Genomic DNA, 24,498 nt, shown 5'->3' with positions numbered 1-24,498 from the left:
TTCTACCTTATTCATAATTACATTAAATGTAAATAGTTAAAATATTGCAGTCAAAAGGCAGAGACTGGCAGAGTGGCTTTTAAAAAATATGACCCATATATATGTTGTTTATGAGAGACAGTTTCAGTTCAAAGACACAAGTAAGTTGTAAATGAAAGGACAGAAGTAAGATATACCATGACAAGAGTACTAAAAGAGAGCTGGGGTTGCTATATTAATATTGGACAAAGTAGACTTTGACACTATAGGAGGCAAAAAAGATATACATATATCTTATATGTGTATATAATGTTAATGTATATAATAATAAATGAGTCAATTCATCAAGAACACATAATAAATATAAACATATAAGCACCTAAACAAGAGAGCCTTAAAATATATGAAGCAAAAATGGACAGAATTGAAGGTAGCAATACATAATGCTAAAATAGTGGTTGGCTTGTTCAATACCTCACTTTCAATAACAGTAAGAACAAGTAGACAGAAGATTAACAAGGACATAGAATATTTGAACAACACTCTAAGACAACTAGACCTAACAGACATCTGTACAACCCAATGACAGTGGAATACATATTCTTTTCAAGTGTATTGTAATTCTCCTTTATTCTCTGGGTGAGTGGGGGACACAATTGTATATTATGCCATTAAATAAGTTTTAAGAAATTTGAAATAATTGAAATCATACTAAGTGTATTTCCCATTCAAAATGGAATGAAATGGGAAATCAACAACAGAAAGAAATTTGGAGAATTCACAAATATGTGAAAATTAACCAATATACACCAAAATAAAAAGTGGGTCAAATAAGAAACAATAAGGAAATTAGAAAACACTTTGAAATTAAAAAATGGAGAAACACAGTATTCTAGAACTTATGAGATGCTGCAACAGCAGTGCTTCATAAATAGATAGCTGCAGTTGCCTATTTTTAAAAAGTAAGATTTCAAATAAATAACTTTACCTTTCCCCTAAGCAACTAGAAAAAGAAGAGAACAATAATCCACAGCAAGCAGAAAAAAAGAAATAATAAAGATTACATGAGAAACAAAAAAGAATAGAAAGCAATAGAAATTTAACAAAACCAAAAGTTGTTTTTTTGAAAAGATCAACAAAATTGACAAACTCTTAGCTACACTGATCAAGAGAAAAAGAGAGTAGATGCACATTACTTAATTAAGGAATGAAAGAGGAGACACTGCTACTGACTTCTTGGGGGGGGGATGAATTACAAAAGAATACTTTGATTATTAGATTATAATCTATAATACTTAGATTATCACCTAAATTAGTTGCAATGAATTTATTAAACTTAATTAGATGCAGTAAACAAATTCCTAGAAAGACACAAACTACCAAAACTGAATCAAGAAAAAGTAAAATCTAAAAAGCCTCATAACATAAAAAGAGGTTTATTTTAGTAACCAGAAGCCTTACTGTCGAGTAAAGCGTAGACCTAAATGGCTTTGCTAGAGAATTTTACCAAACCTTTTAACAAGGCTTAACACTATTCTTTGACAAGCTTTTCCTAAAAATTGAAGAGAAAGGAATGCTTCCAAGCTCATTCTATGAGGCCAATATTATCCTGATCTCCAAGCCAAAGACATCACAGGAAATGAAAACTACAAATCAACACCTCATACAAATTTACAAATACTGTTGCAAAGATTCTCAACAAAATACTAGCAATCTGAATCCAGCAACATATAATATGATTATACACCAGTGACCAAGTAGTATCTAAAAAATGCAAGGATGGTTCAACATAAAAAAATCATTCTATGTAATACTCTGTATTCATAGAATAGGCACAAAAATAACAGAATCATCTCTATGGGCAGAAAAAAAATTTGACAAAATTAAGCATTCTTCCATGATGTAAACATCCAACATACTAAGGACAGAAGGTAACTTCCTCAACCCAATGAAGGTAACTTCCTCAACCCAATAAATGTAATCTATGAAAAATCCACAACTAATATCATACTTAATAACAAAAGTCTAAAAGTGTCCATCCTAAGATCAGGAACAAGGTAAGAATGTTGCTCTCACCATTTCTACTCACAATTTTATTGGAGGTTCTACCTAGTGCAGGCATCTATTAATAATTAAAATGATAAAAGTCATATTTTTGGAAAGAAGGAAGTAAAACTATATTTGCAGATGACATGCTCTTGCATGTAAAAAAATTAAGAGCATCTACCCCCTCTAAAAGACATTAAAATAATAAATGAGTTCAACAAAGTTGCATGATACAAGAACAATATAAACAAAACATTGAATTTTACACATTTGCAATGAACACTGAAAATAATTTCATTTACAGTAATATCAAAAATGTTAAAATATTCAGGAATAAATTTAACAAAATAAGTATAAGACTTGTATACTAGAAGCTAAAATATTCTTAAAAGAAATTAAAAATCTAAATAAATGGAAAGACAACTCATGTTCATGGATTGGAAGACTTAACATTGTGAAGATGGTAATAGCTCCAAATTGATCTAGATTCAGTAGAATCCCTGTCAAAATCTCAGCCTCCTTTTTTTGCAGAAATTGACAAGCTACTCCAAAAATGTGTATGGAAATTGCAAGCAATCCAGAATAGCAAAAACAATCTTGCAGGAGAACAAAGTTGGAGGATTGACAATTTGCATTTTCTGAATCTACTGCAAAACTACTGCAGTCAAGACAATGTGATACTGGTATAACGATAGTCATATGCATAAATGGAATAGAATTGAACATACAGAAATAAACTCTTACATTTATGGTTGTATCACATCTCAGATTCTCTCGTAGAACCTCTGGAAGGAGCACAACCCTGCCAAAACCTTGATTTTTGACAAGGGCTCAAGATAATTTACTGGGGAATAATAGTCTGGCTTCCCTCTAGGCTTCAGTTTCTTTTGAAACAAGCATAAGCACCATCCGGACAGCACCTACCTGAGAAGCTAGCCATAAATACTCAAAAGGATAAAGTTTTAAGCACTTGGTTTAGAATTTAACATATAATTCTAAGCAGACATTTATTACTACTGTGTGATCTTGGGCAAGCAGGTTAATCTCTGATTTTCAGATTTACTGTGTGTAAAATAAGTGTAATATCTTTCTTACAAGAGTAACCTGAGATAACGTTAGAAACTCAATAACTACCCCTTACTTCTCCTTCCTGAAGATGTCCAGATGTGATACAACCATCATTTAGATGTTTCTTTTGGGAATAGGAATGGTTGACCTTCTTTCTTTCCTTTTTATCACATTTATTTTTTGTTCTGATTATAAAAGTGATACATTTTTAAATACAGAGGAAAAAATGTGAACCTGTTTACATCAAACCATTAAAGTCAGTTTCCTCTGGGGAGTGGGAGTGGCAAATGGGTGTTTTCATTTTGAACTTTATTGTGCTTGTGTAATGTTTGAATATTTTACAACCAAGTATTACTTTAAGAATTAAAAAATGCATGTATACTATAAAACAGTATTAACATATTTTTATTTTATCTAGTTCAGCATTTCTCAAAATGTATTCCATAGGCAATAGTTAACAAGATGTTTCCATGAAAAAAATGTGAAGGTGGGCTGGCCGGGTTCCATTGTCAAATAATTTTGGAAATGCTATTAAAACACATTTGTTCTTCTCTAGAGCACTCACAATAACTTCTATCAACTACGTTAATCCCAGTGAAAATACAAAATGATTTCACTACTAACCCTTGCCATTTTCCGTGTGACTCCTGCTCACTCATGAGAAGGCACTTTGTGAATTACCTGTGCACTTCACCATTAGTAAGTACCTCACACAACTCGTTACTGGCAGAGTGCAGATGAGGGACCTAAGTTTTCCAGCCTGTCTACTTACAGCCCACTCTTTTGACTCTGTAAGTGCAATCTTTAGTAGCAGGGGGATGGGGTGGATACCTGGAAAGGAACAGGCACTTCAGAGAAGAGGGAATTTGGTCAAGCTGCTGAATTGACTGAGTTCTCAGAGGGAGGAGTTCAGCAGGGATTTTACTGCGTGCTCAGGTAATGATGAAGAAATCCTGCAGAATATCTCATTTCCAAATTTACTGATTTTCCTAAGAGAGCTGAGATGGGTTTTTTAAAATTAAACATTTTATTTTGGGATAGCTATAGCTTTATATACAGAAGCAAAAAATAATACAGAGATTCCTCTGTAGCCTTTACCCACTGTCTCTCAATAATGACATCTTGCAAAACTATACTACAGTATCACAACTAGGATGTTGACATTGGTAAAGATAGATAGATCCTGTTCACTGCAGGATCTGTCATGTTGCCCTTTTATGACCACACACATTTCCCTCATGCTCTCACTCCCTACTTAACTCCTGGCAACCACTAATCTGTCCTCCATTTTTATGTTTGCTAATTAAAGAATATGACACAAAGGGAATCACACAGACTGCTACCTTTTGGGACTTTTTTTTTTTTTTAATCAACATCTTTCTCTGGAGATTGATCCAGGTGATTGTGAATATCAATAGATGGTTACTTTTTATTGTGAGTAGTATTCCGTAGTATGCTGGGCAGAATAATAGCCTACCTAAAGATGTTCATGATCTGATCATCAGAACCTGTGAATGTCTTGTGTTATATGGAAAAAAAGACTTTGAAGGTGTGATTTGGTTAAGAATCTTGAGATGGAAACATTACCCTGAATTTCTTGGTTGACCTAATGTATCATAAGGGTCTTTATCAGGGAAAGAAGGTAAAGGGAGAGTCAGAAAAATAGACGTGAAAAGGAAAGCAGAGGCCAGAGTGATTCTGTGTTAGATTAACTCAACCCAAATGGAAGAGGGAGACCCTGACTCAAGGACTGCAGGAGGCCTCTAAAACCAGAAAAGGCAAGGAAACTGATTTTCCCCTAGCGCCTCCATAAGGAGCACTGTCCGGGCAACACCTTGGTTGAAGCCCTTTTTGGCCTTCTGTTGAGTTCTGGGAACACTATCTATTCTAGGTACCTAGTCCTTTGTTGGATATGTGGTTTGCAAATATTTTTCTCCAGTCTGTAGCTTGTCTTGACATCCTCTTAGCAAAGTTTTTCATACAGCAAATTTTTTAATTTTGATGAAGTCTAACCTGACAACTGATCTTTTTATGGGTCATGCTTTTAGAGAAGTAGACCTTTTTTTATAGGTCTAGATTGCAAATATTTTCTCCCATAGTTTTCCTAAAGGTTTATAGTTTTATTAATTCTGTGATACATTTTGAATTAATTACTTTTTGATATAGGTCAAGGTTAATCTTTTTAAAAATAAATGTCCAATTTTTCCAGCACAATTTGCAGAAAAGACTATGTTTCCTCCACGAAATCCCTTTTACACCTTTGTCAAAAATGAGTTGGTCATATATTTGGGGATGGAGGCCTTTCTGGGTTCTCTATTCTGTTTTATATATCTATTGTTTTCCTCCACCAGTACCACAAGGTTTTGTTTACCATAGTTATTAAAAATTCTTGAATTAGCCCGATAAGAGCCAAGATGGCCGAATAGGAACAGCTCCGGTCTACAGCTCCCAGCGCGAGCGACGCAGAAGATGGGTGATTTCTGCATTTCCATCTGAGGTACCGTGTTCATCTCACTAGGGAGTGCCAGACAGTGGGCGCAGGTCAGTGGGTGAGCGCACTGTGTGCCAGCCGAAGCAGGGGCGAGGCATTGCCTCACTCGGGAAGCGCAAGGGGTCAGGGAGTTCCCCTTCCAGGGGTGACAGACGGCACCTGGAAAATCGGGCCACTCCCACCCGAATACTGTGCTTTTCCGACGGGCTTAGGAACCGGTGCCCCAGGAGAGTATAGCCCGCACCTGGCTCAGAGGGTCCTACGCCCACGGAGTCTCGCTGATTGCTAGCACAGCAGTCTGAGATCAAACAGCAAGTCGGCAACGAGGCTGGGGGAGGGGTGCCCGCCATTGCCCAGGCTCGCTTAGGTAAACAAAGCAGCCTGGAAGCTTGAACTGGGTGGAGCCCACCACAGCTCAAGGAGGCCTGCCTGCCTCTGTAGGCTCCACCTCTGGGGGCAGGGCACAGACAAACAAAAAGACAGCAGTAAACTCTGCAGACTTAAATATCCCTGTCTGACAGCTGTGAGGAGAGCATTGGTTCTCCCAGCACGCAGCTGGAGATCTGAGAACGGGCTGACTGCCTCCTCAAGTGGGTTCCTGACCCCTGACCCCCGAGCAGCCTAACTGGGAGGCACCCCCCAGCAGGGGCAGACTGACACCTCACACGGCCGGCCAGGTACTCCAACAGACCTGCAGCTGAGGGTTCTGTCTGTTAGAAGGAAAACTAACAGAAAGGACATCTACACCAAAAACCCATCTGTACATCACCATCATCAAAGACCAAAAGTAGATAAAACCACAAAGATGGGGAAAAAACAGAGCAGAAAAACTGGAAACTCTAAAAACCAGAGTACCTCTCCTCCTCCAAAGGAACGCAGTTCCTCACCAGCAACGGAACAAAGCTGGACGGAGAATGACTTTGACGAGCTGAGAGAAGAAGGCTTCAGACGATCAAATTACTCCGAGCTACGGGAGGATATTCAAACCAAAGGCAAAGAAGTTGAAAACTTTGAAAAAAATTTAGAAGAATGTATAACTAGAATAACCAATACAGAGAAGTGCTTAAAGGAGCTGATGGAGCTGAAAACCAAGGCTCGAGAACTACGTGAAGAATGCAGAAGCCTCAGGAGCCGATGCGATCAAATGGAAGAAAGGGTATCAGCCCTGGAAGATGAAATGAATGAAATGAAGCGAGAAGGGAAGTTTAGAGAAAAAAGAATAAAAAGAAACGAGCAAAGCCTCCAAGAAATGTGGGACTATGTGAAAAGACCAAATCTACGTCTGATTGGTGTACCTGAAAGTGACGGGGAGAATGGAACCAAGTTGGAAAACACTCTGCAGGATATTATCCAGGAGAACTTCCCCAATCTAGCAAGGCAGGCCAACATTCAGATTCAGGAAATACAGAGAACGCCACAAAGATACTCCTCGAGAAGAGCAACTCCAAGACACATAATTGTCAGATTCACCAAAGTTGAAATGAAGGAAAAAATGTTAAGGGCAGCCAGAGAGAAAGGTCGGGTTACCATCAAAGGGAAGCCCATCAGACTAACAGCGGATCTCTCGGCAGAAACCCTACAAGCCAGAAGAGAGTGGGGGCCAATATTCAACATTCTTAAAGAAAAGAATTTTCAACCCAGAATTTCATATCCTGCCAAACTAAGCTTCATAAGTGAAGGAGAAATAAAATACTTTACAGACAAGCAAATGCTGAGAGATTTTGTCACCACCAGGCCTGCCCTAAAAGAGCTCCTGAAGGAAGTGCTAAACATGGAAAGGCACAACCGGTACCAGCCACTGCAAAATCATACCGAAATGTAAAGACCATCGAGACTAGGAAGAGACTGCATCAACTAACAAGAAAAATATCCAGCTAACATCATAATGACAGGATCAGATTCACACATAACAATATTAACTTTAAATGTAAATGGACTAAATGCTCCAATTAAAAGACACAGACTGGCAAATTGGATAAAGACTCAAGACCCATCAGTGTGCTGTATTCAGGAAACCCATCTCACGTGCAGAGACACACATAGGCTCAAAATAAAAGGATGGAGGAAGATCTACCAAGCAAATGGAAAACAAAAAAAGGCAGGGGTTGCAATCCTAGTCTCTGATAAAACAGACTTTAAACCAACAAAGATCAAAAGAGACAAAGAAGGCCATTACATAATGGTAAAGGGATTAATTCAACAAGAAGAGCTAACTATCCTAAATATATATGCACCCAATACAGGAGCACCCAGATTCATAAAGCAAGTCCTGAGTCACCTACAAAGAGACTTAGACTCCCACACATTAATAATGGGAGACTTTAACACCCCACTGTCAACATTAGACAGATCAACGAGACAGAAAGTCAACAAGGATACCCAGGAATTGAACTCAGCTCTGCACCAAGCGGACCTAATAGACATCTACAGAACTCTCCACCCCAAATCAACAGAATATACATTTTTTTCAGCACCACACCACACCTATTCCAAAATTGACCATATACTTGGAAGTAAAGCTCTCCTCAATAAATGTAAAAGAACAGAAATTGTAACAAACTGTCTCTCAGATCACAGTGCAATCAAGCTAGAACTCAGGATTAAGAATCTCACTCAAAACCGCTCAACTACGTGGAAACTGAACAACCTGCTCCTGAATGACTACTGGGTACATAACGAAATGAAGGCAGAAATAAAGATGTTCTTTGAAACCAACGAGAACCAAGACACAACATACCAGAATCTCTGGGATGCATTCAAAGCAGTGTGTAGAGGGAAATTTATAGCACTAAATGCCCACAAGAGAAAGCAGGAAAGATCCAAAATTGACACCCTAACATCACAATTAAAAGAACTAGAAAAGCAAGAGCAAACACATTCAAAAGCTAGCAGAAGGCAAGAAATAACTAAAATCAGAGCAGAACTGAAGGAAATAGAGACACAAAAAACCCTTCAAAAAATAAATGAATCCAGGAGCTGGTTTTTTGAAAGGATCAACAAAATTGATAGACCGCTAGCAAGATTAATAAAGAAAAAAAGAGAGAAAAATCAAATAGATGCAATAAAAAATGATAAAGGGGATATCACCACCGATCCCACAGAAATACAAACTACCATCAGAGAATATTACAAACACCTCTATGCAAATAAACTAGAAAATCTAGAAGAAATGGATAAATTCCTCAACACATACACCCTCCCAAGACTAAACCAGGAAGAAGTTGAATCTCTGAATAGACCAATAACAGGAGCTGAAATTGTGGCAATAATCAATAGCTTACCAACCAAAAAAAGTCCAGGACCAGATGGGTTCACAGCCGAATTCTACCAGAGGTACAAGGAGGAGCTGGTACCATTCCTTCTGAAACTATTCCAATCAATAGAAAAAGAGGGAATCCTCCCTAACTCATTTTATGAGGCCAGCATCATCCTGATACCAAAGCCTGGCAGAGACACAACAAAAAAAGAGAATTTTAGACCAATATCCTTGATGAACATTGATGCAAAAATCCTCAATAAGATACTGGCAAACAGAATCCAGCAGCACATCAAAAAGCTTATCCACCATGATCAAGTGGGCTTCATCCCTGGGATGCAAGGCTGGTTCAATATACGCAAATCAATAAATGTAATCCAGCATATAAACAGAACCAAAGACAAAAACCACATGATTATCTCAATAGATGCAGAAAAGGCCTTTGACAAAATTCAACAACCCTTCATGCTAAAACTCTCAATAAATTAGGAATTGATGGGACATATCTCAAAATAATAAGAGCTATTTATGACAAACCCACAGCCAATATCATACTGAATGGGCAAAAACTGGAAGCATTCCCTTTGAAAACTGGCACAAGACAGGGATGCCCTCTCTCGCCACTTCTATTCAACATAGTGTTGGAAGTTCTGGCCAGGGCAATTAGGCAGGAGAAGGAAATCAAGGGTATTCAATTAGGAAAAGAGGAAGTCAAATTGTCCTTTTTTGCAGATGACATGATAGTATATCTAGAAAACCCCATTGTCTCAGCCCAAAATCTCCTTAAGCTGATCAGCAACTTCAGCAAAGTCTCAGGATACAAAATCAATGTACAAAAATCACAAGCATTCTTATACATCAATAACAGACAAACAGAGAGCCAAATCATGAGTGAACTCCCATTCACAATTGCTTCAAAGAGAATAAAATACCTAGGAATCCAACTTACAAGGGATGTGAAAGACCTCTTCAAGGAGAACTACAAACCACTGCTCAAGGAAATAAAAGAGGATACAAACAAATGGAAGAACATTCCATGCTCATGGGTAGGAAGAATCAATATCATGAAAATGGCCATCCTTCCCAAGGTAATTTACAGATTCAATGCCATCCCCATCAAGCTACCAATGACTTTCTTCACAGAATTGGAAAAAACTACTTTAAAGTTCATATGGAACCAAAAAAGAGCCCGCATCGCCAAGTCAATCCGAAGCCAAAAGAACAAAGCTGGAGGCATCACACTACCTGACTTCAAACTCTACTACAAGGCTACAGTAACCAAAACAGCATGGTACTGGTACCAAAACAGAGATATAGATCAATGGAACAGAACAGAGCCGTCAGAAATAATGCCACATATCTACAAGTATCTGATCTTTGACAAACCTGACAAAAACAAGAAATGGGGAAAGGATTCCCTATTTAATAAATGGTGCTGGGAAAACTGGCTAGCCATATGTAGAAAGCTGAAACTGGATCCCTTCCTTACACCTTATACAAAAATCAATTCAAGATGGATTAAAGACTTAAATGTTAGACCTAAAACCATAAAAACCCTAGAAGAAAACCTAGGCATTACCATTCAGGACATAGGCATGGGCAAGGACTTCATGTCTAAAACACCAAAAGCAATGGCAACAAAAGCCAAAATTGACAAATGGGATCTAATTAAACTAAAGAGCTTCTGCACAGCAAAGGAAACTACCATCAGAGTGAACAGGCAACCTACAAAATGGGAGAACATTTTCGCAACCTACTCATCTGACAAAGGGCTAATATCCAGAATCTACAATGAACTCCAACAAATTTACAAGAAAAAAACAAACAACCCCATCAAAAAGTGGGTGAAGGACATGAACAGACACTTCTCAAAAGAAGACATTTATGCAGCTAAAAAACACATGAAAAAATGCTCACCATCACTGGCCATCAGAGAAATGCAAATCAAAACCACAATGAGATACCATCTCACACCAGTTAGAATGGCAATCATTAAAAAGTCGGGAAACAACAGGTGCTGGAGAGGATGTGGAGAAATAGGAACACTTTTACACTGTTGGTGGGACTGTAAACTAGTTCAACCCTTGTGGAAGTCAGTGTGGCGATTCCTCAGGGATCTAGAACTAGAAATTCCATTCGACCCAGCCATCCCATTACTGGGTATATACCCAAAGGACTATAAATCATGCTGCTATAAAGACACATGCACACGTATGTTTATTGCCGCATTATTTACAATAGCAAAGACTTGGAACCAACCCAAATGTCCAACAATGATAGACTGGATTAAGAAAATGTGGCACATATACACCATGGAATACTATGCAGCCGTAAAAAATGATGAGTTCACGTCCTTTGTAGGGACATGGATGAAACTGGAAATCATCATTCTTAGTAAACTATCGCAAGAACAAAAAACCAAACACCGCATATTCTCACTCATAGGTGGGAATTGAACAATGAGAACACATGGACACAGGAAGGGGAACATCACACTTCGGGGACTGTTGTGGGGTGGGGGGAGGGGGGAGGGATAGCATTGGGAGATATACCTGATGCTAGATGACAAGTTGGTGGGTGCAGCGCGCCAGCATGGCACATGTATACATATGTAACTTACCTGCATATTGCGCACATGTACCATAAAACCTAAAGTATAATAATGATAATAATAATAATAATAATAAAAGAAAAAAAAATTCTTGAATTAGGTAAATTAATTCTTCCAACTTTACTTTTTAAAAATTTTTAAAAATTGGTTTTGCTATTCCTGTTCTTTTGCATCTCCATATGCACTTTAGCATAATCTTCTCTGTTTCTACAGAAATCTTGCTGGAATTTTGATAGAATTTTTATTAAACCTGTCTATCAATTTGCAGAGAATTCATATCTGTATTATGCTGAGTTGTTGAAGTCATAAAAACCATCTGTCTTTCAGTGATTTTAGATCTTCTTTGATTTCTCATCAGTATTAAATGTCTTCATATCTTTTGTCCTTTTTCTAATTGGACTTTTTACAACATGAAAAATCGTTTTGTTCTTTGCATATTTCAGATATGATTTCCTTAAGTGCTTTTCAGGAATTATTTGACACCAGTGGAGCATCCTACAATTCAATTTTTCTTGTGTAGTTTTACATTTAAATCTATGATCCTTTTTGAGGTTTTTTTTTTTTTTTTTTTTTTTTTTGAGACGGAGTCTCACTCTGTCGCCCAGGCTGGAGTGCAGTGGCATGATCTCGGCTCACTGCAAGCTCTGCCTCCCAGGTTCACGCCATTCTCCTGCCTCAGCCTCCCGAGTAGCTGTGACCACAGGCACCCGCCACCATGCCCGGCTGATTTTTTGCATTTTTAGTAGAGACGGGGTTTCACCGAGTTAGACCAGGATGGTCTTGATCTCCTGACCTTGTGATCCACCCGCCTCGGCTTCCCAAAGTGCTGGGATTACAGTCGTGAGCCACGGCACCCGGCCTGAGTTAATTTTTGTATGAGATCTCAGGTGTAAGTCAAGATTCACATTTTTGCTTATGAATATCTGATTATTTCAGATAGTTATTGTCTTTTTTTCATTGAGTTTTCTTTGCATCTTTATAAAAAACCGCTTAGCTATTTTTGTGTAGGCAAGTTCTAGGTTCTCTATTCTGTTCCATTGATCTATGTGTGTATCCCTCTGACAATACCACACAATATCGGTTACTGTAGCTATACAATAGGCTGTAATATCTGGTAGAGTGATTCCTCCCGCACTCTTCTTTTTCAGAATTGTTTTAGGTACTTTGCTTTTACCTATAAGTTTTAGAATAATTGTAGCTCTATATACGAAATATTTTAAAATAATTTTTATACAATTTGTGTTAAACTTACACATTAGTTTGGAAAGACATCTTTACGATGTTTAATCTTCTAATCTATGAACATGGAATATCTTTTTATTTAGATCTTCTTTCTTTCATGAGCATTTTGTAATTTTCAACATATATCTTCTCAACGTATATATTTTTTCTGTTTCCTGGCTTCTTTCAGTATTTTCTCTTATTCTTTGGTGTTCTGAAGTTTACTTACGTTACCCATCTGTTCTAGTGTGTTGTGTACTTATTTAATTAGAGTCCCTTATGTTAATTGTAGCTATTTTAAATTCTCTGATAATTCCAAAATCTGTGTCATATCTGAATCATTCTACTCCGATGTTTGCTTTCTCTCTTCAGATTGTGTTTTTTCTTGCCTTTTGACATCACTTGTAAATTTTAGATGAAAGGAAGACATGATACATCAGTAACAAGAAGTGAGGTAAATAGGCCATTTGTGTGAGGCTTTATGTTAACCTTACTAGGAATTGGGCTGTGCTTAGTATTTGCTGCAGTATATGTAACAGGAACTCCAAGTTCTTTATTTTTGCCTCCCCTTCCTGTCTTTTGGCTTCCTTAAGAATCCCTCCTTGTATAGAATCTGCACCTTGCAGGTCTTTCAGCTGTAAACTAATGTTACTTATTATAGTGGAGCCCTGTTGATATGTGGTATGGTGTAGTGAGAGGGGAAAGTTATATTATCTTATGATCAAATCTGTCTTTTAGTAGCCCTGTATCTTCAGGCTGACTAAATTTTGGTCAAGCAGAGAATCTTTTTCAGTGCCTTTTATTTCTTTCTCTTGCCTTCTTACACTGGCTAGATCTTCTAGTACTGTGATGAATGAGAGTTGAGAGTGGGCATCCCTGAATTGCTACTGAGCTCAAGGGGGTAAATATTCAGTAACTCACCATTACCTGCAATGTTAACTGTATGTTGTAGATGTTTATCAAGTTGAGGAAGTTCTCCTCTGTTCAGTTTGCTGAGAGGTTTTACTAAGAATGGGTGTTGCATTTTGTTTGATACTTGCTCTGCATTGTGACTTATCCGATTATGTTATTTTTCTTCTTGAGCTTGTTAATGTGGAAGATTATATTGATTGATTTTTGAATATTGCACCAGCCAGGAATCCTTGGAATAAACCCCATGTGGTCATTGTATATAATTATTTTTATATGTTCCTGAAGTCTGTTTGTTAATATGTATCTTTAAGGTTTGTGCACATATATTCATGAGGAATATTGGTTTATACTTTTTTTTGTCCTTGTCTATATTATTTTGATATCAGGATGACAGGGCTTCATAAAATTAATTAAATTTAGCAATGTTCCTTCCTTGTCTATTTTCTGGAAGAGATTGTATATAATTTGTATTAATTATATTTTTAATATTTGGTAGAATTCTCTTGTAATTGACACGCTTTCTGTCAATTTTTGAGTACTTTTTCATCCTTACTGTCTTTCCATTCTTCCTGGACTTCCATGACACGAATACTAGATCTTTTGTCTGACTGGTCTCTGAGGCTGTTTATTTTTTCAGTCTGTTTTCTTGCTGGTTTTTCAGATTGTGCAGTTTCTATTGTTTTATATTAAGTTCCACTGATTCTTTCCTCTTTCCTCAATTCTGCTGCTGAATGCACCAGTGAAGGTTTTTAAAAATTATTTTTGTCATCAAATTTTTTAGTGCTAAGATTTTCATTGGAGTCTTCTTTATGTCTTCTACTGAGAGTTTGTTTCTTTGCTGAGCCTTTTTGTTTTTTAATTTGTCTCAAGCATATTAGTAATTGCTTGTTGAAACATTTTTGTGATGGCTGCTTTTATCTTTTATTATTTTTTAAAATCTTTGCCACATAATTCTAACATCTTTGTCTTCTTGGTATAGATGTCAGCTGATTATCTTTTTTCCTTCAGTTTGAGATCTTTCTGGTTCTTGGTAGAATGGGCTGAGTGTTTTTCAGTTGAAAACTGAACATTTCAGATATTATTTTATGCAACAGTCTATCTTATTTAAGCTGTCTGTTTTGGCTTTCTGCGACAGCACTCTGTCGGAAAGGGGGTTGGAGTTCATCACTTCCAGGTTGCTGTAGAAGTCCAGGTTCCGCCCTTGGGTCTATTGACCCTTGGAGGCTGTCTCCTAATCATTGCTGGATAGGGAGGGAGTTCTAGCTTCCCTTTAGGCCCCTGCAGATAGTGCGCTGGCTGGATGGGTACAAGTACCTGCTTCCATGTGTTCTCCAACTATATCATTAGGAGAGGAAGCTCGTTACTGTTTAGAGGAAATCAAACTCCTGTCTCCCTCATCAGCACTCTCTGAAACCACCTTAGTTGAGGGATGGATGCCTTATTGTAGCCCAGTAACGGTAGAATTCAGGGCTCCTTACTCAGCCTTTGTGCCTTTGTGAGGCAGGCCAGGTCCACCATTTTATCTATTCTGTTCGGCTACAAAAGAGCGGTTATTGTTTAAAAGTATTCTGTCGTGGCCGGGCACAGTGGCTCACGCCTGTGATCCCAGCACTTTGGGAGGCTGAGGCGGGCCGATCATGAGGTCAAGAGATCGAGACCATCCTGGCTAACACGGTGAAACCCTGTCTCTACTTAAAATACAAAAAATTAGCGGGGCATGGTGGTGGGCGCCTGTAGTCCCAGTTACTTGGGAAGCTGAGGCAGGAGAATGGCGTGAACCCGGGAGGCGGAGCTTGCAGTGAGCTGAGTTCGAGCCACTGCACTCCAGCCTGAGCGACAGAGCGAGACTGTCTCAAAAAAAAAAAAAAAAGAAAAAGAAATAAATAAAAGTATTCTGTCTTGTTAGGATGCCCCTTTACTTGTCCTTTAACTAGAGAGAGCAGGCTTCTGTTGAGAATTTTTAAAATTCCTGTGCGTTGGTGTGTCTGAGTTTTTAGCTTCTTCAGTTCCAAATCTGGAATGAAAAGAAAAGCAAAGAAAGCCCAAGATACTGGCTACCATGTCATCCCTTGGGTCCTGATGCCCTAACTGGTATGCCTTTTGTCTAATTCGGAGTCTTATTATGATTGTTTTACATGTAATATCCAGGGATTTTAGTTGCATTTAGCAAGAAAAGTAGAGACAAGTATGTCTCTTCCATCTTACCAAAATGAAATGCATTTATATTTTTAAAAATTTTCCTCAGCTCACTCTTTTCTTGACAAGAGAAATTTTTGATTTTGATAGAAGATGAATTTGTTTTCCAGCTTTTACTCTGAAGGTAATCAGCAGTCAGATTTTTGTTCAGCAATAGGGCCGTGAACATTTGGAACTTACAGATAGAATTACAGATAGAATTCGATGGTGTGGAGTGTTTTCCTGTCTTTACAGGCTTATTTGCCACCACTGATTTCTAAGCAGTTCATGCTTTGCAGAAATCCACACCTGACAAGTCATTTCTTCCCATCATTTTCCTGTCTGCCTCTGACTTATGTGTAGAATGACATTATTTTCTAAAAGCAGAGTTGCAGGAGATGAAGACTCCCTCCCCCAGCCCCAAGTCCAACAGAGAAAGAATCATATTTCTGAAGTGGAAGAGAAAAATATGTTATTGGAAAAATTATTTGCACTTGCAGGTAGAGAGTATTGCACTATAAAAAATGAAGCACAGATGACTCGAATTCAGTTGCTGCATGTCTGGAATGGAAGATTGGAAACTTATATTTGGGAGAAGAAAAAGACTGAATTCTTTTTAAAAATTATAGTTTGCAAACTCATAAGATTTATCTAGAGTTAAACAAATCCTTAGGGCACTGGAGTTTTATTCCTATGTGATAGTTTTCCCCATAATAGTTGGTAATATATGAAATGGAAGTTTTTCAGGATTTGAATACAGGAATCATAAGCTGAAGAAAAGCCAATAATCGTTTGTCATTTGACAGCAGTGGATTAAAAATAATAGACTTTAATTCCTTTAGGCTCTTCCCATATTTCATATGCCCCCTGTTGTCTATACCCCTGCCTTTCACGTATTTTGTTATCAACCTGAACTTTACAAAGCATGTGAGATACTTACGCTTGTGCTCAAGTCAATCCTGAGCTTGGAGAGTAGGCAGACAGGTTCCAACTCTAGTTTGGCCATTAGTACCTATGTGACACCGGGTAAGTTATCAGTCTAACCTCTTTACCTGTACACTGAGGGTAATAATATAACCTGCCTTAGGAATGGTTCTTATGCAGACGTATTGCAATATCAATGCATAAGTGCTCATCATCATAATCATTACTGTAGTGAGATATCACAACAGACAAGGCAGAATATAAGACTGTGTGTACAGTGTCAGAAGTTCTGATGTTTGATAGCAGCTCTCCAAATGTCCTGTCCATGGAGGTCCCTTGCTGAATATAAATGATAACCTGCTTGTTCCATGTGCACTCATTCACACTGCATGGAATCCTGCTTCACTTTCCTAAATGAAGTGGGTGGCGTTCTTACACTCTTAGTCAGCTCACAAGTACTTCCTGGGCATCCACTTCTAGTACGCAGGCTCTGGCTCCTGGCTGTTAAACAGTGAACCAGACCATGAGCTGGCTCTCTGGGTTTTTTCCTTTGCTTTCTTGGGTCAGGTGAAGTTTTCAGGTGGGAGGAACTTCAGGGATGCAGGTGGAAGGGGAAATACAGCTGCGAGGAATAAGAACTGAGTTGAAAGCTATTTAATACATGGAAAATGGTCTGGTTGATTTAGGGTAGATTACACCAGGACAGAGAAATAGGAGGAAGATAAAATATACCTGGATCTGTAAATTAGACACTGAAGGACATTGTGCAACAGTGGACGGACAGCATCCATGGTGGGGGTGGATGTGTCAAGTCTGTCATTTGGTGCTGAGCCCGTCAATTAAAACCCAAACTGATCCTGTACCTGAAAGTCCATGAAGAAGTGACTGTTAAAGATGATTTTCCATTATTCCATGTTTATTTCAAAGTGATTTTTCATTTACTCTCAAATTATACCTATAAATGCTGTTTACATTTGCTTTATGTTAAAGATTTTGTGCAATTATAGCAGTAATTAAAAGGAATTACCATAATCATACCTGTTTTCATAAGATTTCTATCTGAGAGAGACAAATTATTTTATCTTCACCATGGACCTGGGATGAGTTTCTTTTTAAATAATGTGCCAAGGGTCAGAATAAACTGCTATGTAGCTAAGTTAAAAATTTAATAACAAGTAAATGGCATTATTGTCAAATATTAAAAAAGGAAAAATAAAACCTTCATTATTTCCATGATAAGCCATGTCATGTGGGGAATACCTCCTTATTAGGTGAACACATCTTACAGCTGAAATTTTTCATATGGCAAATTACCACCTGAATATTTATTTAGAGAATGGTCTCATTTCACTCTAGTTTGAAAGGTGTTGTCTTTAAAGCCGTCATATTCCTCACCCACACACACTGCCCACCTGTTTCCACCAAAGTGCTGTACTTCATCAGCCACAGGCCATTGTAGTCAGGAAGTCATGTGCAGTGTTCTCTTCAAACCTCTCACTTTGCTTATGGCACCTACCAAGGACTTTATTTTTTATTTTCTCCTCCCTCTTCCTCCACGCCCTCCTCCTCCATGTTCTACTATAAAATTTATATTTATATAAGCAATTTAATTTTTATGGTTAAAAGAATAAGATAATACTAAAAGACTCAAAAAGAAAAATACAGGCCGGGCATGGTGGTTCACACCTATAATCCCAGCACTTTGGAAGTACGAGGCAGGTGAATCACTTGAGCTCAGGAGTTCAAGACCAATCTGACCAACATGGCAAAACCCCATCTCTACTAAAATTACAGAATTTGGCCAAGTGTGCTGGCACACACCTGTAATCCCAGCTACTGGGGAGACTGATGCATGAGAATCGCTTGAACCTGGGAGGTGGAGGTTGCAGTGATCTGAGATTGCGCCACTGCACTTCAGCCTGGGCAATAGAGTGAGACTCCATCTACAAAAAAAAAAAAAGTGCAGCTCCCTCCATCCTGCCTGAACCTGGGTTCAGTTTCCATTCTTTAAGGGATTTCTTCTCTTATTTTCTATCATATTCCTAGTAATATCCTTATATGAACACTTGATTATTCGTTCTCAGCTACATTGATGCCTCCTGGAAACACTAGACTTTCCCTCTCTTACACTCTACCCCTTTTCCCCTTTTGTTCCCCCGCTCACCTTCCAAAACAATCATGAACCAAGATTTGGTCAGATACACATTCCCTGCTTACAATGTTACAGTCATGTAATTACTGAACTTTGCAGAATGTCCTAGTGTGACCTGCTTACCTTTTGGGGAGGAGGTCGCATAGATTATGTTTGTCCAGAAGGCGATTAACTCCCTTTAAAAGAAAATAATGTCTGACAGCCAAGCACTGTAGTGTTTTGTTGGCAGCTCTGATGGAAGCACACAGCCCTCTCCATGGGTTGGAAGGCTTTAGCCAACCTCCATGGCCACAGATTTGGATTGCCCTCCCTCCCATTCCCACAGGGCTGCCTGCCATAGCGGCCAACCTGAACCCCTCACTGTCATACTGCAAGACCCTCCTGCTGTTTCCTGGGTGGACTCCCTGGTTCCCGACCAGGTCTTCCCAGTCTTGGTCATTCTGCTTCTTTACATTGGTGGAGAATATTCTCCAGAAATCTTCTGAGGAATGTTGCACGGAAGGTAACTTTGTTGAATGGGTAGAAAATAATTTCCCCTGAGAGTTGTGCAAACATTGATCCACTGCTTCTGGGTGAGTTCTGGGCCATCTTTCCTTAGGTCAGTCTGATTGTGAGCTGCTTCTTGCCCCAACCCCCTTTATCCTTAGCCACAACCAGAAAGGTCTTCCCCCTTTTATTCTGGAATTTCAAATGGTAGTATTTCTGATTTTCTTTTCATATGCCATGGACTAGGCAAGTCTTAACTATATGTAAAGTCAAGTCGTTTGATTGTTGAGATTATTTGGTATTATTTCTTTGATAATTCTTTTATGTTATTACTTTTCTCTTTTATAAGACTTCTCTGTTTGGTTTTATACTAGTTTTTGGGAAATCCCTTCAAATTTACCTTCCAACTACTGATTTTTTTTTAATTTCTGAAGGATCTTTCTAATACTTAGGATGTTTCTTTTTTACAGCATCCTCCTGTTATTTCAATGACCCAGTAACTTTTTTTTTTCTCTTTTGGAGGATCTTAACCATAGTTTCTGGAAGTTTTCTTCTGGTCTTACATTGCTTCTGTTTGTTTTAGAGTACATCATTCATGGTAGAGCATTTCCCTACTGGCCTCTCATTAATAAGTAGATATGAAGCACTCATGGCTGATTGGAAGTTCTCTATGGGCCTCATATTAGGATGAAAACTGGGAATTTCAGAGAAATACTGCTTGTTAGTATTTCCAGGTCTTTTTACTTTGGCTTGTTAATTTCCTCAGATGGAAGATTTTTTTTTTCTATTAATTTGTTGCCTGGGAAGTTGCAAACCTACAGACAAAACGCTGGGAGCCTGTCAAGGAAAGGGGCTGGTGCACCCACCTGTTGTCTCTGTATGTCACAGAATCCAGGGTCTCTCTGAGTCAGCCTCCAATCAACAGCTCTGTGGCTTGGGAATCTTGAGTTCTCTTTCTTCTGTTTTTGACCCATTGTATGTTACTACTTAGAGATACGTGGAACCTCCAACTCCTGTGGTCCTTCAGAGTTTCCTCTATCAAAACCTGTGATGGTCTGAGATGTTACCTTACTTGAAAGCTAATAAGTTGGCCTGCCATAGTGTCATGGTTTCTGGAAGAAGACAAGAGATGCCTGGGTCAGAGACAAAGGACATTGTTACACAGTAGGCATTGATGTCACAGCAGGCATTGTGAGCTTCATGTTTGCCTCTGTTCTCCTTGCCCTGCAAGTTCCATGGGGGCAGTGTGAAACAGCCAACCAGTTTGTGCCACAGCAGAGGAACCCTGAACTTAGGAAACCTCCATCTTTTACAATGTCTGCATACCTTTTTAATGATGCTTTTTGTTAAAGAAAAGCTCTTAAAGAAGTTCAATTTGCTTGCCAATGTTTTTTCTTTTATGTTTAGTGTTTTTGATGTCCTATTTACAAGTTATTTGCTTATTTAAAAGTCATATACCTTTGTATTTGCTTTTTTCTTAAAATTTGAATACTTTAGCATTTCGAGTATATTAGCATTCACATCTTGGTCTATAATTCACCTCAAATTAATTTTTACTTGTGGAGGAGGTAGGAGTCAAGGTTCATGTTTTTCTCTTCATACTGATATCTAGTTGCTACAGGAACACGTATTAGAAAAATTAGTTTAAAGCATGTGCAGAGTCTTAAAGACCAGGAAGGTGGTACTGTAGTTAATATATCACTTCCTCTATAAATTGAAGGATGTGAAACCTAATGCAGCTGCCATTATTGTGTGCTACCAAATGACAGGCTCTTAAAGGGAAACAAAGATAAAAGATAAACTCCCTGTCTTTAAGGAACTTAAAAATATATGCACAGAAATAAACTTTACACATACACTATAATTTTATTTGTAAAAATGAAGGGAAAATTTATGCAATAAAACTGCTAATGATTCTCTAAGATTGTTTACAGCTTACTAGTACTGAAGTTGTCCCATCTGACCCAAAATATCTGGGGATGCTTAGGAAAAAATTAAGGATATAGGAAGAATTGTATATTATGACATATTGAGGAATTTCCTGGGAGAGAGCCCAACCCAAGGACGGTGAACTTGATTCATTAGCAAAGCTTTGGTCCACAGAGTTAGGGATAACTCTGAGTGTAGCATTTGGTACTCTGTTCTCTCCTTGGGTACCTGAGAAGGAGGTGGTAAGGGGAAAGCTAAAACTGTTTCACTGAAATCATGGTAAGGTATTGACATGGTAAAGCAGCCATACTTTTGGCCTTCTTAGATATGGGTCTGTACAAAAGGATAAAGTGAATGTCTCCTCCCTGTGCCACTGGCCACTGTGCAGCTTTGGTCCTCTTGGGCTAGATGGAATGGTAGTGGCACCTTTTTGATGTGGTAGGTAGGGGCCAGATCGGGTGCAGTACCTGGCAGTAATGGATATCAATGGTATCCAATGGAGAAACACGCCAGATGGAAAAGGGAGTACCTAGGGTTTTCTAGAATTGGAATAGGGAAAGAAAATGGGCATCACAGGGTGACTGGTCAGAGACTGGACTGGGCCTGCTCCTTAGCATGTGTGAAGCATCCTCTGATGCCCCTAGATATAGCTGATGAGCTGAAGAAACATTGGCAGGAGGTATGAGGGTTCTGCATTCACAGATGGGATAAGGGACCAGCAGAAAATTAGCTTGCACACATAAGGGTAAGGCAACATCATTGTTTTTAGAATTCAAAACATTGAAATCCTCTTACTTATTTGATCTTAGTAGCAACCCAAGGGACTGCAGCTGTTTTTCTAAAATGAAGAGCTCCACGTGATCACGTGGAGATTATGAGATTCACCTACAATCTTAGTAGGTGACCCAGCTCTGGAGCCTGGGCTGGTGGCCATCACTTTCACTCTACCTCTTCTTGCCCTCGCCAGTCTCAGTGTCCCATGTGGCTGCTCCCCACATTACCTCTCAGCTCCCCCCGATCCACCTGCCTACCAAGCCTGGTCCCAGATGAACTCTGCTGAAACACACCTCTCACCATGTCTCATCTCTACTCAGTATCCTCAGAGACTTCTACTGCCCTCTAAATTAAATCTAGGCTGGGCACCGTGGCTCATGCCTGTAGTTCCAACACTTTGGAAAACCAAGGAGGGAGGATTTCTTGAGGGCAGGACTTGAGTTCAGCCTGGGCAACTTAGCCTCAGCCTCCCGAGTAGCTAGGACTGCAGGCACATATCACTATGCCCAGCTAATTTTCCTATTTTTTTATATAGACAGGGTCTTGCTATGTTGCCCTGGCTCCAGAGTGGGGTCACCTACTAAGATTGTAGGCAAATCTCATAACCTCCATGTGATCACATGGAACATTTCATTTTAGAAAAACAGCTGCAATCTCTTGGGCTGTTACTAAGATCAAAAAGGTAATAGGCCGAGACCAGAAGATTGGTTGAACCCAGGAGTTTGAGGTTACAGTGAGCCTATGATTGTGCCACTGCACTCCAGTGAGACGCTGTCTCATAAATACATAAGTCAGTGCTTCTCAGCGTGGTGGCCATATCCACACTCCATTTTTTTTATCTCTCACTCTCTTTTATTCTCCAGCCTGAGTAATTTTAATTTTCCAGACCTCTTGAGTGTCCCCAAAACTTTTGTGAACTTATCTCTCCTAATGTAAGCATCACTGTCTACCACGCGCGAGTGGGCTTGCTTGTCTTAACCATTCCATGAAGTGAACAGTTCTGTGTGGCAGGGAATGTGCAGGTCTTCTTGGCACCTCTCCCCTGCAGGGGCTGTGAGAGCCTGTGAGGGGTGCCGCTGTCACTCAGCTGCACCTTAGGAGCGGACCAATTCAGTTATGGGGGGATGGAAAGAAGGAAATGTCAGAGGGACCCATGTCCATGTTTGCAAGCAAATTTTATTGTCATTACACGTAGAATAAATTAGAATGTTTCACACATAAACATTCCAAAATTGTTTTCCCACTTTTACTTGGAAAATGTTCAAATGTAAAGAAAAGCTGAAGAATAGTATAATAGACACCTATTTACTCTTCACCCAGATTAATTGTTATCCTTTACCACATTCACTGTCTCTCCAAACACACCCACACACACAAACACAGCTTCTCTTTTGCCAATCCTTTGAAAATAAGTTGCAGACATTACATGTCAGCCCTGAATATTTCACATGTACCACCTAAGAATGAAAACATTCCCCCGCATACTCACAATACAGTAAACCAGAGTTGTCATTTAGTATCAAATCTACAGTCCAAAAATACTACTACCCCTAATGTTACTGTAATTGGTATTAGCACATGAATGTTAGTATTAGCACACAAGACAAATACTACTACTGGGTTCTCAGTTGCAGCTGAAAGATCTTTCATAGCTGTTGGGTTGATCCAGGAATCAAAGCTTCCCTTGACATTTTTACTTGTTGTGTCTCTTTAGGCTCTTTTGATCTAGATTGAAACTCTCCTATTCAATTTGATGTATTTGTTGTGGCATTTACTTTCCTGAAGATTCCAGGGCAGTTATCTGTCAGACTGGTAAAATGTCCTGAATTCTGCAATATCTGATTGCTCTATCATGATGAGATTTATGTCGAACCTTTTGTGGCTGTAATATCACATTGGTGAAATCATTTTAGACATTAAGTATCAAGTATTGCACTGACTACTGTTTTGAAAGGGGATCTTTTCATCATAATCTGTACACATTCATTAGTTCTTTACAAAATAAGGAAGTGATATTAATACAGGTGGGCTCCTCTCAGTGGAAAGTGATGTCTCTCATATCAAGCGATGTTGCTTCATGAAGTGTTTAGAAAGGCAGTTCCAAAAGCAGATCGGTAATCAATCTTGGATAAGAACTTTTTTCAAACCATTCATATAAGTCTTGTCCAAGACATTTAGGATGGCAAAAGTGCTTCTGAATATTTTTACTAGTGAAACTTGAAAAAAATATAGAATTTAGAATTTGACATACCAAAAACTGATGGTTCTTGAGATCAACCATTCAGAGCTATTTAGTTTCTTCTCCCAGATAATTTTCTTTCCTTTTTGCCTGATATAAGGCAGATGGAGTAGGGCTTCACGCCAGAGTACCTTGTTACTGGTGGTATGTTTACCGACAATTAGACTTCCAGCATTGGGCAGTGCTGGTGAGGTCACCTAACCCAGCATTCCACCTCTGCCCAGGCACTGGTCCC

The 24,498-nt window shown here is 38.8% G+C and overlaps 1 protein-coding gene and 1 long non-coding RNA gene across 4 annotated transcripts in view; one reads left to right on the top strand and one right to left on the bottom strand.

Moving 5' to 3' along the window:
• GABRG3 (gamma-aminobutyric acid type A receptor subunit gamma3) overlaps window positions 1-24,498 on the top strand; it is a 574,336-nt gene that overhangs the window by 175,697 nt on the left and 374,141 nt on the right. The window lies entirely within an intron of this gene.
• Window positions 16,555-20,494, bottom strand: LOC129014251 (uncharacterized). The gene is made up of 3 exons (XR_008494179.2): window positions 18,959-20,494; window positions 17,416-17,546; window positions 16,555-17,305 (listed from the first exon to the last, which is right to left on the bottom strand). It is a non-coding gene; the product is annotated as an uncharacterized LOC129014251 (long non-coding RNA).

The sequence above is a fragment of the Pongo pygmaeus genome, chromosome 16, assembly GCF_028885625.2.
Source record: "Pongo pygmaeus isolate AG05252 chromosome 16, NHGRI_mPonPyg2-v2.0_pri, whole genome shotgun sequence".
In the NCBI taxonomy this organism is placed as follows: domain Eukaryota; kingdom Metazoa; phylum Chordata; class Mammalia; order Primates; family Hominidae; genus Pongo; species Pongo pygmaeus.
This window is presented reverse-complemented; position numbering and strand designations above follow the sequence as displayed.